The following is a 17,092-nucleotide window of genomic DNA, read 5'->3' as shown; positions in this document are numbered from 1 at the left end:
AGGAGGAGGAGGAGGAGGAGGAGGAGGATGAAAGATCACCCACACCTGTGAGGGGCTGCCGAAAGTTACAACTCACTCAAAGAGGCCTTTCTATCTCTGCTCCATTTGTCAAAGATGATGGGGCAGCGGCGGCAGCAGCAGCAGCAGCAGCAACAACAACAGCAGCAGCAGCAACAACAACAGCAGCAGCAGCAACAACAACAGCAGCAGCAGCAACAACAACAGCAGCAGCAGCAGCAACAACAACAGCAGCAGCAGCAACAACAACAACAGCAACAGCAGCAGCAGCAGCAGCAGCATGTTCGCCTGTTTCCACCACAGCCTCATCATGTGACGCCTTTAGATTTCTTACATTTTACAATTAATACAATATATTTAAACCTGTATTTAGATGTAAAGTTCATTCACTCCATCAAAATAAAACTGAAAAGATCCGACTGAAATTGAATTATTTTTTTCATAGTCACTCCCGTATAAGACACTTCTGGCCAAAGGCAAGATAACTGAAGAGGCGTAGGTTTAGAAAAGTACACTTGAGATAACTCTAATGTACTTATCAGCTTTATATAGAAACAATTTAACCATCTGGTTCCAAAAATAGAACTGTGGAGGTCAAAAGGAAGCACCTGTAGTTTGTAGGGTTTTTTTTTTTTTTTTGGTAACATTTTCACTCTGGAGATTTTACCAGCAGCTTTTTATGTAAGTCATCGATGCCTGGTTGAAGCCATCACAGGGGAACAGTAAAGTACAGTTGATATATATATGCAGCTGTTTTTGCTTGTCTAAGATCCCCAGGACCTTCCAGTAGTGAAAGGTCCTTCTGGTCAGAGTGACTTGCTGTTTCAAACAAACCACCTGATGTGTTTTTAATGCCTTGCGGAGCCTATTAAGATTAAGTAATGTTTTTTAGTATTAATCAGTTCCTTACAAGATGATGCTGTGTTTGGGAATGTAGCCTTTGTGAAAGAACGGTGTTTGTAGTGAGAGTCACCTACCTCTCTGTCTCTCTGTCTCTCCAGGGAAGGTCTTTACTGTCGTTCAGAAATCAGCCACAGGAAAAGATAGGATGACTTCTGCAAGGACAACAATAAAATATATTAAAGGATGAGGTTAATAAAATGTCTTGGGTCATAAAATCAACCTACACTGGATTTGTACAGTGTGGAAAAATGCACATGATTAACTACAAAAATATTTTTTTGGAATGACAAAATAATTGCAAGAATGTTGCATGGCACTTGTAGTAATATTTTTAATTTGTGATATTTGATTTGTAATGATAATAGTGATAATCTTTGGCTAAAAGCTATGGTACAGTGTTGCAGTGTTGCATTTCTGTGTGGTCAGTTGATCAGTTGCAGGAGGTCAGTGTTGTAAGCCGTATGTCGTGTCATAAAGGTGCAGCTACTTTTCTGAGAGTCCTCGTCTCATTTGTGGTCTACCTCTATTACCACAGTGTGTAACAGAGCAGCTTATTATCACATCCGTCAATGCCTTAGGTACAGTGTATGCAGCAGGTAGTTTCAGGCGCAGCTTTACGTTAAATGTGTTAAGAGATATTTAATCCCTATACTCTAGTTCTGGTTATTTTAACCTCCATAGCCATAATAATACTTTTGCTCATATAGCAGTTCAGAAAATGCCGGGAGCGTCTGGATCAGAGAGCATGTGTGTCGGGCAGGTGGAAAGCACCACATGTATTGGCATATCTTCTGAACTATGAATAAAATGCCCCCTTTGTCCCGACATGACGGGGTGAATTCCCAGGCAGAGGTAGCTGCTAAAAAACAAAAGCATATGGAGGAAAAGGGAATCATAAAGATTCTGTTTCCGCTGCCCCGGAGTCCCACCGAGACTAAAGTATCAACTTAAGGCCAGGAATGAGTGTACACTGTGAGACAGCGAGTCTGTAAATTATTATCCAGACAAGGAGAATAAGCATCACTGCTTCGAAAAACACAGCCAGCTCCAGGCAGGGGATGAACGTGATTGTGATGTACATGTGTATATTTTAAATGGCTCATGTTAATTGTGCACTCATGCGAACATATTGAGATGTTTCACCAGCACTGGCTTCGACATCGCTGCTAGACCCATTACCTTTGAGGATCTGTAGCGGTGCAAGTGCTCCCTCTCCTCCTGACCACTAAACTCATGTGGAATGTTTTTGTGGAGGGTGGTTTGGATTTTTCATGCCTGGGAGTTTCACTTGCAAATCAATTCCCATATGTTGGACCATTTAAATGTGATATGGCCTGGATTTACAGTTTGGGATGAGCTCTAACATCACAGCTCACACAATAGAGGCATGCAAATATATACTACAGCTGGGACTTCAAAGTGTTTATGTCAGAATTATTTACAGACAAAACACAAACAAAAAACTATTTTATTTCACCTTCTCAGTTCTCTCATTTTTGGTTCAGACAGCCCAGTGGGTGGTGGTAATGCATCTATAGGTTACATTGCTAGGGTGCATTAAATTGCATTAGTGAACAGTGATGAAGGACGAGTTGGAATTTTATTTTAAACAGCTTGGATTATAGTGTGATTGCAAAGCTATCAACAAAATGCAGCGCAGACACTGGAGCTAATGATAACTAACAGTCCTTGTACTTACAAACGGTGTAGCAAGTGACACAAAGTTAAACAATAATATAATAATTTGCTCCATTTAAAAATCGTCTTTTTGTGTCAAATATTGCCATTTAATTTTCAAACAATAATTAATTATAGATAATTATTTACAAAGAATTTTGCAGATTTATTTTCATTCATTATATATAAGGACAAGTCCTTATACACCAAAGAATTTTGCAGATTTATTTTCATTGTGTATAAGGACTTGTCCTATATAAGGGAGAAATGTCTTACACTGAAGTGGCCATTCTCGTGCAGTGCAACAAATACAACACCTTCACAGCTTCTGTAAAGAGAACCCATTAAAATATGAGCAGAAGTCATTGCAGAATTATGGTATAAGCATATCTACTGTGTTTGACGAGTTAGAATAACAGGCGTATGTACAGTACATAAGGCTAGGTGCTTTTTGAGAAGACATGCAGGGCAACATCCCCGGGAGGGTCGATAGGTGAGGAAATATCCCTGTTATCGACTGTTGTGAAAAACAAGCGAGGAGGCAGCTCACAGATCACACTTTACAGGTAGAGCCAATTAAGATTTCCTTGAAGAACCGAGGTCATTTGAACACGACAGAAGCCTAGTGACGGCTCCGTCTAAACCTTTAACACCAGCAAAGAAAATGCAGGACCACTCACTCTCCTGCTGCTCAACAGGAAGAGGTCAATGCTAGTTTTTCACTGAAAAGTAATGGGTACAAGGCTTTTTTTTAACACCACTGATCCACATTCTTACTTCCAAACTGGAGGGAGTAGCTGTGGTGAAACAACAATCAAAGACCAGGTCAGACACACAGATCAATCACCTGTGAGAGCATCTCATCCTTTCATCTGCCAGCCTGTTCTGGTGTGTGTGTGTGTGTGTGTGTGTGTGGCAGCGTATCATAACGGCTGTGAACAGCTAGCTGGTGTGAGAAAGTGTTGCTGGAATATTTCGCCACATGGCGGGAAGGAACAATTGTGAGTACAGCACCGTCTCTGCAGGGATTAGTGGTAGCAATAAGTGGGGATGTGATGCTGTGGGGGGGCCACGTCCCCCTGCTCCCTCATTAAATCTCTGGCAGCTGCCCTTTATCACAGCTCTGCTCCTGCACTATACTGTACCATCAGCACCCTGGCGGCACCCAACAGTGCCAGTTGTAGGACCCTTGACCCCGTGCTGAAGTCTTCCCTGACAGCCCGAGGAAGGTTTAATTGCAGACTTTTATGAGTAAAGAGCAGATGGTTTACATGCAGACATTTTTTCATGTGTTTTTTTTTTTTTTTTTACAGAAAATGATTTTTTGCAGGAGTTCCTAAACCAGTAAAAGTTAATAAACTGATAACGTCCCGTAGACCACAGATTAATATCATTAATGACTCAGCTGAAAAATGTGATTAAAACAATAAACCTTTTCTCTGGTAGATACAGGAGATCCTCGGTTTACGACGTCCTCGACCCGAGGTGTTTTCTGGGTACGGCGCCATCTCCCATAAATTTGTTAAGAAAGTCTTGTTCATCATTTCTACGTACAAAGTTAAAGAACCTTTCAGGGAGGCGTCTTCTCAAGATTTGTTATATTTGGGCTAAAATGTCTACTTGTGTTGTTTACCTTTAAGTTATTATTAGTCTATATTTAATTATTGCCATATGGATTTTACTTTTGTTTACATTTTATTTCCGAGCTTAGCTTGAGGTATTTCAGAGACTTTAGCTACTTTTGCAATGTGACTCGATGACCATTTGTTATCAAATCTGACCTTTACACCTCTACATGACATCAGTGTCTGTTGTTGTATGGAACGATGTGTGTTCCATAGTAACGTCATATGTAAAAAAAAAATCAAAATCAAATAATTTTCACAAACAAACGAACTTGCATCGCTTTTGAATACAAACAAAAAGGTGTCTTGGAACATTACCCAGAATGCTGTGCCTGAGGCTGTTCCTACAGAGCAGAGATGGGCTGCTCTTCAGATAGGGAGGCGGGCGGGGGGGCAATACTAGGCGTGAGGTGCTGTAATGACAGGCCTTACAATTCTCTCCGCAACGCCCACTTTTGTGAAGTTTGTCGATTTCTTCAGGCGTCATTTTTTTTCAACCATCAGGCTTTAATTTAAAGACAATGTCTAATGTTTTTCAGATTTAGTTTGCACATAAAACACTTTTATGCATACGTGTTCTGTCAGTGTAGGATCTCACTTTATTAAAAGCATCTCTCAGGGAAGGTTTTTGTCATCCATTTCTGGGCTTTGTCAAAATGCGTCTTGATAGGCGGCTTCTTTTTAAACAGAGGTGAAAAGTCAGGCTGAGTTCACAACAACGGCTTGTCTGACTGTGATGTGTGACAAGGGGAGCGCAGAAGCAGTTTGTCTTAAAAATGACTAAGCGTCGGCTCATGCAGTTATACAGTAGTTACACATGTGGGCGTAGTTTTTTTTTTACCTTGACTTTTCTCCTTCACTTGACCTGTGCCGTTGTGGCAGTTCCTTCATTCGGGCAGGGAACCAATGTGCTCTGTTTACCAGAACTAACACAAAAATTCCTGAATATCACACCTGGAGCTTCCCTGTTGTAAACGGCCATCTGTCTCATCTCTAGTATTACAGTCCAACAATCTACAAATGCAAATTCACTGATAAGGTTTATGAAAACAAGTTCAACTGTATTGTGCTATCTCTGTCGATCAGCAACTGCACTGCTGGATAAAAACGTTGAATATCTTCTTGACGTCAATCTCTGATATCTGCATTATAAAATGTGAATGTAATTTCAAGGTAATTAAGATGATCTTGTTGCGATTTTTTTTTTTTTTTCAATTTAGGAGCCTTTCTGCCAATATAGTTCTTGGTATACCAGCCCTGGAAATACTAAATCAATTTTGAATCCATGTATTGAGTGTATCACAAATCATGATTGCATCTTCAAATCCACCTGTTTTCTTTAATCGTGCTTCGTGTAATTACACCGCCACAGAGCAGAGGTAATATTCAAGGTGGCTGACTTACACTGATACTGGCTGAAGTAAAAAAAAAAAAAACTGCTGTCCAAAGAGTGCGACTCAATCACTGTAGCGTGCACAGATTGTAGAGATTGATTGCTGCCACTCGGCCCCTCCCATTGGTCACTGAGTGTGTTGCAATAACCTGAAGAGCCACTGCATTTAAAAGAGACTAACAGCCATGATGGAGATCTCTATCCCAGGTTCCATATCTGATGGAGGGCTCTAAAGATCAAACGTGTGGCCAAACATTTGGCATTCCTCACGCTCCTTCTTTTGATGTGGTGAACCACCTCCTTTTGCAGGGTGCAGTCTTCATATCAGCAACATTTTTACTGTTAATCCATTCGGTCTTTTTTACTGTTTGCTTTGAGGGCAGAGTTGTATGACTGCTCCACAGAACCGCGCGTCGAACTTCAAATCGCTCGCTACGCACAATATACTGTAGTTTTGTTAAAAGGAATGTAAAAGGTAAATAAAATCACTAACTGTAGCAGCAAAGTTAAGTAATGATTAGTCCATTGTTGCCACTGCAAATAAAAGTGCAGCGCAGTGTTTACCAAATGTTTGTTCAGAGTCCAACATAAATATAACAACGTCCCAGGTTTACTATCGTCAGATTACAATGAGTGAAACATCTGTATGAGCCGCTGATAAAAACTCCAGCCTGAAAATATTAACTATAATTAACTATAATTACTAACATTTTCACCTGTGAGTAGGTTCTTTATAAAATGTCCAGAGCAGAGACTGGATATCTGCAGAGTTTGTATTGAACTCCAACACTGATGTGGCTCTCAGCTCATTTGAATCTCAGACCCCTGCTATAAAAACTTTAAATACAAGATGCATATTCTATTCTATTCTATTCTATTCTATTTCTCTTTTCTGTTGTCTAACATTAGAGGTACATTACAAAAAATAAATGAATAAATAAATAAACAAATAATAAATATAAATTTAATTCAGACTCTTCTGTGTCAAGTCATTGCTACAAGAGGTTCTTGGTTTATCCATAAAAAAGTTTTACACGAATACACAACAACACTAATTTATTATATTTTGGCCTGCATCTGTAATTTACATGAAGTAGTTAAGATGCAGACAGCCTTTATCTGAAAAATGTCTGGAAACTGGAGGCTAATAATGATAAGTGAGAGTTCTAGACAAATCACTTCACGGGAGAAATTATGGGGGATTATTTCTGAAAGGCAGAAATAAACGCTTCTTATTAAATCATGTCTCTTCCCACTTCTTCATGCGTTTCATGGCTGGTCAACAGTAATCAGTTTACCGTCTGGCTCTCTCACAGAAATTCACTTTTCATTCGCACAAACAGTGTGATAGATTCAAGGGCCCATTTATATAAAGCCCTGATGCATTCGAGTGCAGTTACTCTGGCAAGAAAAAAAAAAAAAAAAAGGACAACTCCCCATTAATCTACAGTAAAACCTATGGTTTTTGTTAAAAGATTTACCCATAATTCTTAGTGACTGCATGTCTTCTCCTCACACCGAGCAGGCACATTTGGACTTTTTTGCGCACATTAGAGCACATACACATGAGAACACACACATGCACCCACACACACACACACTGTATAATTTATAAAGCCTAAGCTCTTTCAATGCTCCAAAATGCCAGATAAACTTTTCTCATTTGCTCCTAATTTGGTCACGCGAGATAATGCCAACATCTGAAGGCTTTTTAAACTGCTTTTTAAAATGCATTCCTGAAAGGAGCTGGCACTGGCACCTCTGCACCTTGTCAGCTCCAATAATTATTTCCAATCCGGAGCTAGTCCTTAATATGCTGATTAATCCAGGCCCCTCCTCGCTGTGAGATGCATTCAGCTCCATTAATTTTTCAAAAAGGCCTCACTCTTTTTTTTCTTTTTTTGCTGGGAGCCCTGCAGATGTCAGAGCTGTGGCAGAGAAAGCCATTAGAAGTTAACACCTCCCATGAACACCCCCCCACCCAGCCTGGCATGGACCAGACAGCAACATTAAGGACAATGTCTGCAACGTGGACATCAATGTCTTCGCCTGGCCTCTCCAAAACAACAATAATGGAGTGAAACATGCAGTGAAATATTATGTGGTATTATTTCATTGACTGTATTTTGCATAACTCAACTACAGTTTTCAACCTGTCCTCCTAAATCTCCAGTATCCATACATGTATATACAAGATTTCAATTCTTTTAGAGTAAAGATAAACAATTAACAAAAGTGAGGCAAGTGAAATATTGTGCACTTTGCAATATAATAAAATGGGAATATATATATATATATATACTGTACGCAGACAGAGCGAGAGAAAGAGAAAAAGAGAGAAGGAAAAAGAGAGGGAGAGTGCTCAAGGCACAATGGGAGTTTCTCCAGAACTCTAGGCCTTGAGCTGGAGGATTTACAATCAGGGGTTTCCTGAGCCAACCCTAAAACGATTAAAAAAAGAATTAGTTTTAAGTCCAGGTTAAGTAAGTGCAGAGAGGGTGTCTGTTGCCCACACCTATACTGGACAGACGCCCAGTAACTGACTAGTTTCCCTTCCCTTCACCTCTTACTCCCTCTGAAACCACTAGTACGTCGCAGAAGCTACTGGAATGGCCGCGTACCTCTCTACCCACTACAGGTATTGTCAACACAATGGCTTTCGTTTCTTGGGAATTTTTCAGGATTTGTGGAGATCTTCGTGTCGTGTGTCCCTGTTCCTCTCCCACAGACGCTGAGCTTAAAGATTGGTAGCCAGGTCTGACATCAGTCTCTGTGAAAAAGTCCTTTACAATCGCTCGCTAGATTCAAAGCGATTCGAAATCCTTGCTCCAACCTCCTCTCACTCCAAAGCTTTGTGTGGCTCCCCCCTCATGCAGACTGGTTACAAGCTGTCTCAATTGAGGAAATCCCCCCCTTCAAGCAGCTTTTATCTGCCCATAGGTAGGTGAATGGTGAAAATTAGGATTCCTGGAGAGACTTGGTATGGAGAGAATAGAAACAAAGACTTCCCCATGTCGGGAACCGATGTCTCTTTTTCCACTGCTTTTCCCTTTCATCCCAAGGGCTCCTGTCAGACACAGGCAAGGAGAAGGAGAGCACATATAATACCTTTTAAGAGGCTGCCAGTTCTCTCCCATGCGATAAGCTCCGCTTGAATCACAATGGCATTTCAAACCCAGCAGTCACCCCACTGTAGGCCTGAGAACACACTCCAGCATACACATCAACATCCACATGCAAAACCACATTCAATATAGCACTGTAGCTAATTACACAAACAATGTTGGATCCATGCTCATTAATTAAACGACATGAATTCCCAAAAACTAGGACTCACAGATGGTCTGGGAGAAATATAACAAGTAGCCCCAAGAACTGACTCTGACAGTAAGTCCATCATCTCTGAAGATACGGCAGAAACAATGGGAGACTACAGGGAGAAGACTGTGATTTAAAGTAGACTTGGTAATCACCATGTATTAGTGAGTCAGGAGACAATCGTTTGTCATCGACATACAGTATAAATACAACAACTTATTCATTTAAACAACCATCCATCTACTCCTCAGTGCTTATTCGGCCCCGTCTATACAGTAGTATTTTGTATAGAATCCTACACAGCAAAGTATTCAACAGTCTGTCTGAACAGAGGCAGTGTCAAACTCCCAGGCCTTTTGAATGTTAATGAAATGGAGGTGTTAGAATGTCAGAAATCTGTCCAGAAACGATAACAGTACAACTGCTGTTTACAATGAGCACGCTTCAGCTCCAAAAAACCCAAAGTGCAGCCTCATTTACGTGCTAATGTGCAGAGACAGATAAAGGACGGAGGAGCGATCACATGCCCTGTCAGAGAGTCACCCTTTGAACCATCGCTCATGCTGCTGAAGAGGGGGGAAATTAAAGAGTCTCAGCAGGTTTAACACCTTTCAAACACAACTCAGACTCCACTCCAGTCCTCACGTCTGTGACAGAGAGGAGAAAAATAACTGCATTACTGCCATCATGCACATACAACCCAGCTTTCAGGACAGTGTCAACTGTCAGGATTCTTTATGGGAAGTTCTTCTAATAAATATAGTAAATAAGAAGAGTGAGAGAAAAAGTTGAGGTAAAGTTCTTATAAGAATAAATCACAGTTTTATATGAGTTAGTTAAATTCCCATTTGTGTATTAAATGCCTTTTGCTAATTTACCGTTAAAGTACCAATATATATAAAATATATATGTATCAAAAGCTGATATGAGCAAAAGCATCCACCAGTATGTGACAAGATACTGATGCTGCATCTCTACCTTTCACAGATTCTTTAAGATCTAAGCAGGATGTTGCACATCACCATCAAACCAAGGTTACTGTACGGAACAACAAGGAGACTCTGGACAACTGTTACCTTTACATCCACCTGCTGCAATGAATCTGAAGAAGTGCTAATGTAAGAGTGAAGTCACTCATCCTAAGGCTTGGCTGCAACGTCTACATACAGTATCTTGGGAGACATTTTCCTTCTTGCCAGGCTAATCCCTTCAATAAGAAATGTATTATTTTAGAATATGTGCAAATTCAGAAAATATTAGATAATGAAGCACAGGTAAAAACTGGGATATGCGTAAACAACGCTTATAAGGACGTCTGGACCTTCGTCTGTTGGCATCTGCAAGTTCTCTGCCAAACATCATATCGTCAAGTCTTACTTTTTGTCTTAATTTGCTTTTAAAGGGATTGAGTTTACAAAACTGTTACCCTGCTAAGATAATGTATAATTCAATTACAGTATAGTTAGTACATTTATATGCAGGGATTTGCAACATCCTCGAACGTCTGAATATTTTTGATCATGTGCCTTATACTTCCAATGGGCCAAGGGAAGCCTGATGTAAGAGATTTATGAGGCTACACAGAAAGAAACACTATGATTGTTATTTCAAACATCTGATTGTTGTTCAACATTCTCCACCTTTTGTTTTAATGCAACAACTAAAAAGGACATGCCCTTTCTACATTAGGAAAATTAAGTCTGTAAAGCCTCTCCATATTTATCCATCGGAGGAAAAAACAACACGCACACTCCCTGGACTCTGTTAGTTGTGGTGTTGGTGGTGACCTTAAATTTAAAAAAGAAAACCCGACTGTGGCAGATTTGTGTCTAGTGTCACTGTTTAATCTTCCTGATGACTTCAGTCTCGTCCTGAGGTCAGCGGGATGAAACATTAACAGAGCTTTACCAAAATGTTTTGACATTTCGTACTGGAAAAGAAGTGTGGCACAAACACTTTGTAACTGTCTGGAATATTCCTGTTGAGTAAACTCCACCCATCTGGTGGTCGAGCGTGGTTAAAACAAATGAACTGCTAAAGCGTCATGACCCTGATGTGTGTAGGTTTAAAATGAGGTAACAGAGGACTGATGGTGCATATACGTTACTCCAGCTGCAGAGCCTTTTTGTCAGTGAGTCAGTGTGAGCAGAGGCAGTTAACTCACCATCTCCTCGCGCAGCGTTTAAGTGATCTAAGGTTTGAACAAATAGACCTGCGTGTTCTCCACGATCGCAGCCATTGTGCTGATGAGAGCAGCCGGCTTGGGCACATTAGCGGTGCTGCTTTAACAGCTACCACATGCTGCTGAAATATTAAGTAATGTACCTGTAATATTCCCTCTGTTAGTTAATATTTGACATTTGATGTTACTCGGTATAAAAGGCTTGGGCTGGCCCGTGGTCACAGTTTGATACCTCTGTTCTCGATCTGTTCACACATGCTTACACTTTTACAGACGCCGTCTGATCTAACTTATTGGTGGTTGTGTAATGTGTTCCCATAATTCATAAAAATGCCCACATAAAAGCCAACACTCTCACTCAGGGGTCCCACGGGCTGTAATAACTCTCTGCCTTTTCACATTACATGAATACGATTGGCTGACTTTTATCGTGTTAACCCCTTAGGAATTTAGATTTTTATTCACGTTGAGAAAATATGCTTAAGAAATTATTACATTCTTTGGCAAACAAGATGAAGCAATGAGGTAAAATATTGGGCTAAATAAATAAAAAAAAAACATGTTTTTGTAATTGAAGAAAAAGGTTGAGTGTAATTTCTCGAGTGATTTTTGAAACAGAGAATCGCGTAGATAACAACTGTATTATGTAAGGAATTAACAGCTCAGGAGAAAAAGCCAAAGAGACAAATCAGAGTTACACTAAGAACTGGCATTATACTTCTAATTAGGGAAACAATTTAAATTTGAAAACATTAAAAATACTCTTGCGTAAATCTTTGAAACATCACAAATATCACCTAAAATTAAATATTCTTAAAAAAAGCTCATTTAACCATTAGTGCTTGAATTGTAAATAATTAGAGAAGAAAGACAATTTCACAATATGTGGATACAGTTTCTTTAAAGAAGATGTCACAACACACCTTTCACAAATCTAAAAGCAGCTCCAACAAAAACCACGAACTGTAAAATCGGACTAAGGAGCAACATTCCAACACAGGGGAGTTATGATGTAATAAAACAGGAATGGTATTGTGATGAAAGTTAGGATAGCATGACTCTTCTCCCTGTTCTACCGTCGTCTCATTATGAGATGTTTTGCTTGCAACAACAAAAATAACACAAAAGGAACCCCGACAGCTGGAGTTCAGGGAAGGGGCAGCGCAGAATGCAAAAGAGTTGCTTCGAGCAGTGGATCGGCATTACAGGAATTTTTTAATTTCCTGTTACTCAATAATTCAGCTCTACTTAGGTCCTTGGACAACATCCTGCACTGAACCCCGTCTGATTTGTCCAATCCATTAAACAGATGCAGGGGAAACGCGCTCTAATCCTTTATCATTGGTCCATGCCTTGGTGGCCCAGGTAGTGGGTCTGTCGGTGGTTGGACAGGCTTAGTGATGTCACTGACCGGAGACCAGACCGCGACAACCCCCTCACTCTGCACACTGGTGATTATTTCATCCTTCAGGCCTTTTATGAGCGCATGGTGATAAAGTCAACGGTTTAGTCGTCTTTTAGTGGAGAACTAAAAAAGAAAAAGTCAGATGTGAGGCCGAAGCGCTCAGGTGGTAAGTGTTTTACAGTGGGGCGTGGACTTCCAGGCCTGCAGGGCGGTGGAGCTGGTTTTCTCCTGAGGAGCTCTTAGTCTACTGCTCTCCTTCCCACCTCCTCACCATGCACTCGCCGTGGCTGTTCAGGGTCAAATAAATCACCTGCCATCGCAGGTGCTGACCTGTTGTTTATTAGTGAATGTCTAAAGGACAAGTTTTGAGAGGGGGAGGAGTTGGGCAGAGGTAGTCAGGGGGTTAAAGCACTAGTCCCAGGTCTTAAGGTTGATTTAGCAGCCCCTCTGGGAGGCTGCTGTACTACCCTGAAGAAACGAATGCCAATAAATGCTGCTGTGACGGATGTTTGAGAGGGTCTTAATCGTCTTGTTAAAAAGAAAGATGATGGTATGCAGGGAGAAAATGTTCTCCTGGTGCTGTGAGCGTTAAGGATACGAGTCCTCAGTGTTGAGAAATGCCTGTTGACCACTGTTTGGACAAACTCTAACTGGTGTCTTTACATTTTACTCCACTCACGGGGTATAAAATTTCATAAATTCAACATTCTTGAAATGACTGAAAAACAACAATGAAATGTTTTATTCTGGGAATCAACTCATTAGGGAGAGTGTGCGTAGATAAGTGGAGGGGGAATGGGGGCCAGGGAGGGGGGCTGAGGCTGAGTAAGACTTCTTCTCCAGTCTCACTACTTCTTCACCAAACCCCTAAGCTGTGGTTGCCCATCACACTTCATTTACACTGTGCTGGTAACAATCAGAAGACGTCAATATAGACACAGACAATAGGGCCACTGACATATACAGATGACAAACTTAACTTAATCTAAACATTTGTAACCATTTTCCACCAGAGGAATAAAAAATAATATACATGCGACTGCCATCTGTCAAAAATGACAGACACTGATGAGACTGTGGAAATGAATTGTATCTCTGCTCCACGACCCCTTCAGTCAGTGAGTTTGTTGTATAACCCTAACCTCTGAGACATGCCAGGACTGAGCACAGCCTGATCTTCAGCTATCTCATGAATTACACCGTTGTCTCCTAACTGCTGATTTAACCTCCTCAGTCAGGTGAGCTGTAAGCACTAGGGGTCTTAGCGGCGCACTGCTGCCACCATCCCTCAACGACTGGCACCTTCCACCGCGGTTAAGTCAAGCTGAAAATTTTTAAATTAAAGGAACGATTGTCTAAACATTTGTACACTCCGTTTCTGTGTACATATGCTTTTGTCTACACCGAGGGCTGCCACAAAGCTGGCAAAACAACATTAGTCTGAGAAAGCGGCGCAAAATATCGGTATCAAATGATGTCATCTGGCCATGTAATGTAAAGCGAAGATGGAGCTCGATCAATTAGGATTTGCAGTGGAGCAGAAAATAGCCTGTGACAGAGGGAAGGTGCCAGAATGTATGAGGAAAAATAAACTTTCCCTCTGACTCCAGTACCAGTGCAGATTCACAATCAAGGCAGAGAATGTACATCCATGTAGAGACTGTGGAAAACATGACAATATCATATGTTCATATGTGGTCATATAAATAAAATAATAAACAATATCATGTGTTTGTTCATTTTATATAAGAGCAATAGCAAAGACTCAGTCGCCAGCCTCCTGAGGAAGAACATGAGGAACATGTTCAACTGTGTGTAATCTGTGTACTTTTAGAAGACATTGACAGTACTGTGAAGGACCGCTCAGACTAAGCCTGTTTTGTTTGTGTTACAAAATACAACAACGATTTCAAGGCGTTCTAAGCACTTCTCCAAAAATACAAGAAAGGTCTTTGACCTTGGAACATGTCACAAGAAAACCTAAGGCGACGTGACTAACATTGCGAGTTTCACATCTTTTTAGCCTTGTTTACATTTTCATTCTTCAGCCTAACTAAACTTAACCTTTGACCTTACATGATATGCATTCTGATTTGGTCAATTTCAAGTCCATTTAGTGGTTCCATAGTGTAGCAGGTATTATGCTTGCCTTACACATCTGACCTAGCCTTGAGCCCCAGAGGAACGGCGACTCCTGTGACAGATTGTGTGGGTTACACAGGCTCACACTGCAAATTTCCCCAGTAGGATGAATAAGGGACTATTATTATTATTATTATTATTATTATTATTATTATTATTATTATTATTATTATTATTATTATTATTATTATTATTATTATTATTATTATACACATAAACTATATGTTTATTTTGTCTCCATATTTCAGGGATCATGCAAAATATTGCCAATTTTTGTGCCAGAAAAAAACAAAGCAAAAATGTTTGTAATGTTTGATTTGAATGAAAGAAATTCAAACAAACTTTATTATTATTATTTTGAGGAGTGAGTACCCATGACTTCTGACAGCAGTAAAATTCGACCAGTCGTGAATTTATTCCGGTCCTAATTCCCATCTGTCTCCACCTTAAAAATATCTTGTTCTGTCACATCAGTAAACCTGTAAAGTTTATGACTGCGTACTCTGTAGTTTGTAGAAGATATTATCAGAATGCACATCAGCATGTCAAAGTGAGTTATGCTATGAATCAGTTCAAATGACTTATCGCATGCTCCATCTGAGGCCTCACCTTGATCTGTTTTCAAACGCTCTGTCTCTAACAGAATACTTCCTGTCAGAGAGCAAGTCTGTACAGTGGGATTGTGCTGCGACGGCTCACTTCGTGGCTGTGGTTGAGTCAGAGGTGGAAAGCCAGGGCTTGACAGGCACGTGTAATAAAGCAGAGAGTTGAGATGTCACCCCTGAGTGCAGCCCGGGGCAACTGCAGCCCAGCAAGTGTCGAAGAATTCTTTTGGTATAATGTAAGTCTTTGTTTAAGTTGTACAGACGAAATGGGAAATATGTTCATGCTTGACGTGTTCTTGTAATACCGCGGTAATGCGTGTCAAAAACCGATGGCCATTCCAAATACCTTTGGGCATCGTGTGTCACTTTGGTGTTAAAACCACAATCCAAGCGCAGGTGTAGCCATAATTGTTTCACTTTAGAATATGTGATTAATGGCAGCAAGCAGTTTTGACGTGTGGGCAACATAAATATTATTAATTAGTCATTTCAACATCAACTGCTTAAAATTCAGACTTGTTCTGTTTAATAGCTGTCTGTCAAATAAACATCTGAGAGCATTGTGTTGGACTGGTTACACTGACTCCAACTGTTATAAAATGTTTGTAATAAGCCAGATTAGCAGCCATCTTTCAGAACAGTGGTTTGTTTTTAACAACAGGAATGATAACCACACAAAAAAGTGCACATCAGAATGAAATTCCATTATTAAATTCTAGTTAGAGAAGAAGGAATCTCTATAAACATGGTAACCAGTTAGAATGAAGGCTGAATTGGAGATAAAGAAGGCATTTTGCTTTGGATTAAGGGAGGAAGTGGCAAGGTTGATTATTTTGGTCGATGAATTGTGGATGGTGGTTCAACATTAAGGACTAATAATGTGATACTTGGTCATTCTTTACACTCCTTCAGCTGTTTTGCTGGGGTCCAAATGGTTTATTTATCATTGAACGTGTAGACCCAGAAAGATCCCATCAAAAGAAAGGGAAAATACAAGCAGAGGGCAGCGACCCGGCCAGATATTTCTTGTAGTCCAATAAAAGAACTGACAGATTTTGTTTATGGGTCAACGGGACGTTATTGTCACTCTACCTTTAAGCTTTACCAGTAACTGAAGTACAGTTTCAACTGATAAAGCTAATAATAATGTGTGAACGATCAATTTACCGCATTGTTTTCTTTAACAATGGCTAAACATTAACAAGCTATTTTCTCTATTTATCTCCATGACACAAACACATCTTTCTATGTTTTTGTTGTTGTTTTTTTATCTGCTCTATTTCAAGGAGGCAGGAAACACTTTGCGCTGCTAAACGATGTTAATCCCTGCCCCAGGACTCAGACGACACACAAGTACAAATTTTCAGCTGCTTTAATTACCCGATTTCAAAAACAAACAATGAGTTTTCCTCTGAGAGAGAGATGCTCGTGGAAAACAAACAACCTTTAGGCTCACAGATGGTTATCAGCATCTTCTGAAGATCAGCACTCAGACATCTTATACTCTTGAAATAACCCAGTCCAGGGTTGTGACACTTGAAAGTGTGGATCTAAGTTTCCTATACTTAATTAATTCTTTATCCTCGGATCAAAAGGCACCAACTTTAAGGGCAGTTGATTTTGGAGTTGATTTATATGACTGAGATACACATTTCAGCCACTGGAACAAGGTGTGTCTGTTTCACGCATGAGTCGAACTCTCTTTGAAGCACAAAGATGTGCTCTGTTCTCTGCTGACCACCTGAGTATTGCTGCCCAGCGTTTAAGGTTTTGATTATATTTTATGAGTCCTAATTGAGACTGGCCTGGCCTGACGGTGGCTCA

The 17,092-nt window shown here is 40.3% G+C and overlaps 1 long non-coding RNA gene across 1 annotated transcript in view; it reads right to left on the bottom strand.

The window, feature by feature from the left end:
- Positions 1 to 267: 267 nt before the first annotated feature.
- LOC103387469 (uncharacterized) overlaps positions 268 to 17,092 on the bottom strand; it is a 37,655-nt gene continuing 20,830 nt past the window's right edge. Inside the window, exons 4-5 of the long non-coding RNA XR_003051274.1 lie at positions 2,875 to 2,926; positions 268 to 1,073 (exon numbers count right to left, since the gene is read on the bottom strand). This is a non-coding gene — a long non-coding RNA (uncharacterized LOC103387469). The remainder of the gene's footprint in view (positions 1,074 to 2,874; positions 2,927 to 17,092) is intronic.

The sequence above is a fragment of the Cynoglossus semilaevis genome, chromosome 12 (genome assembly GCF_000523025.1).
Source record: "Cynoglossus semilaevis isolate Cse_v1.0 chromosome 12, Cse_v1.0, whole genome shotgun sequence".
Lineage (NCBI taxonomy): Eukaryota > Metazoa > Chordata > Actinopteri > Pleuronectiformes > Cynoglossidae > Cynoglossus > Cynoglossus semilaevis.
This window is presented reverse-complemented; position numbering and strand designations above follow the sequence as displayed.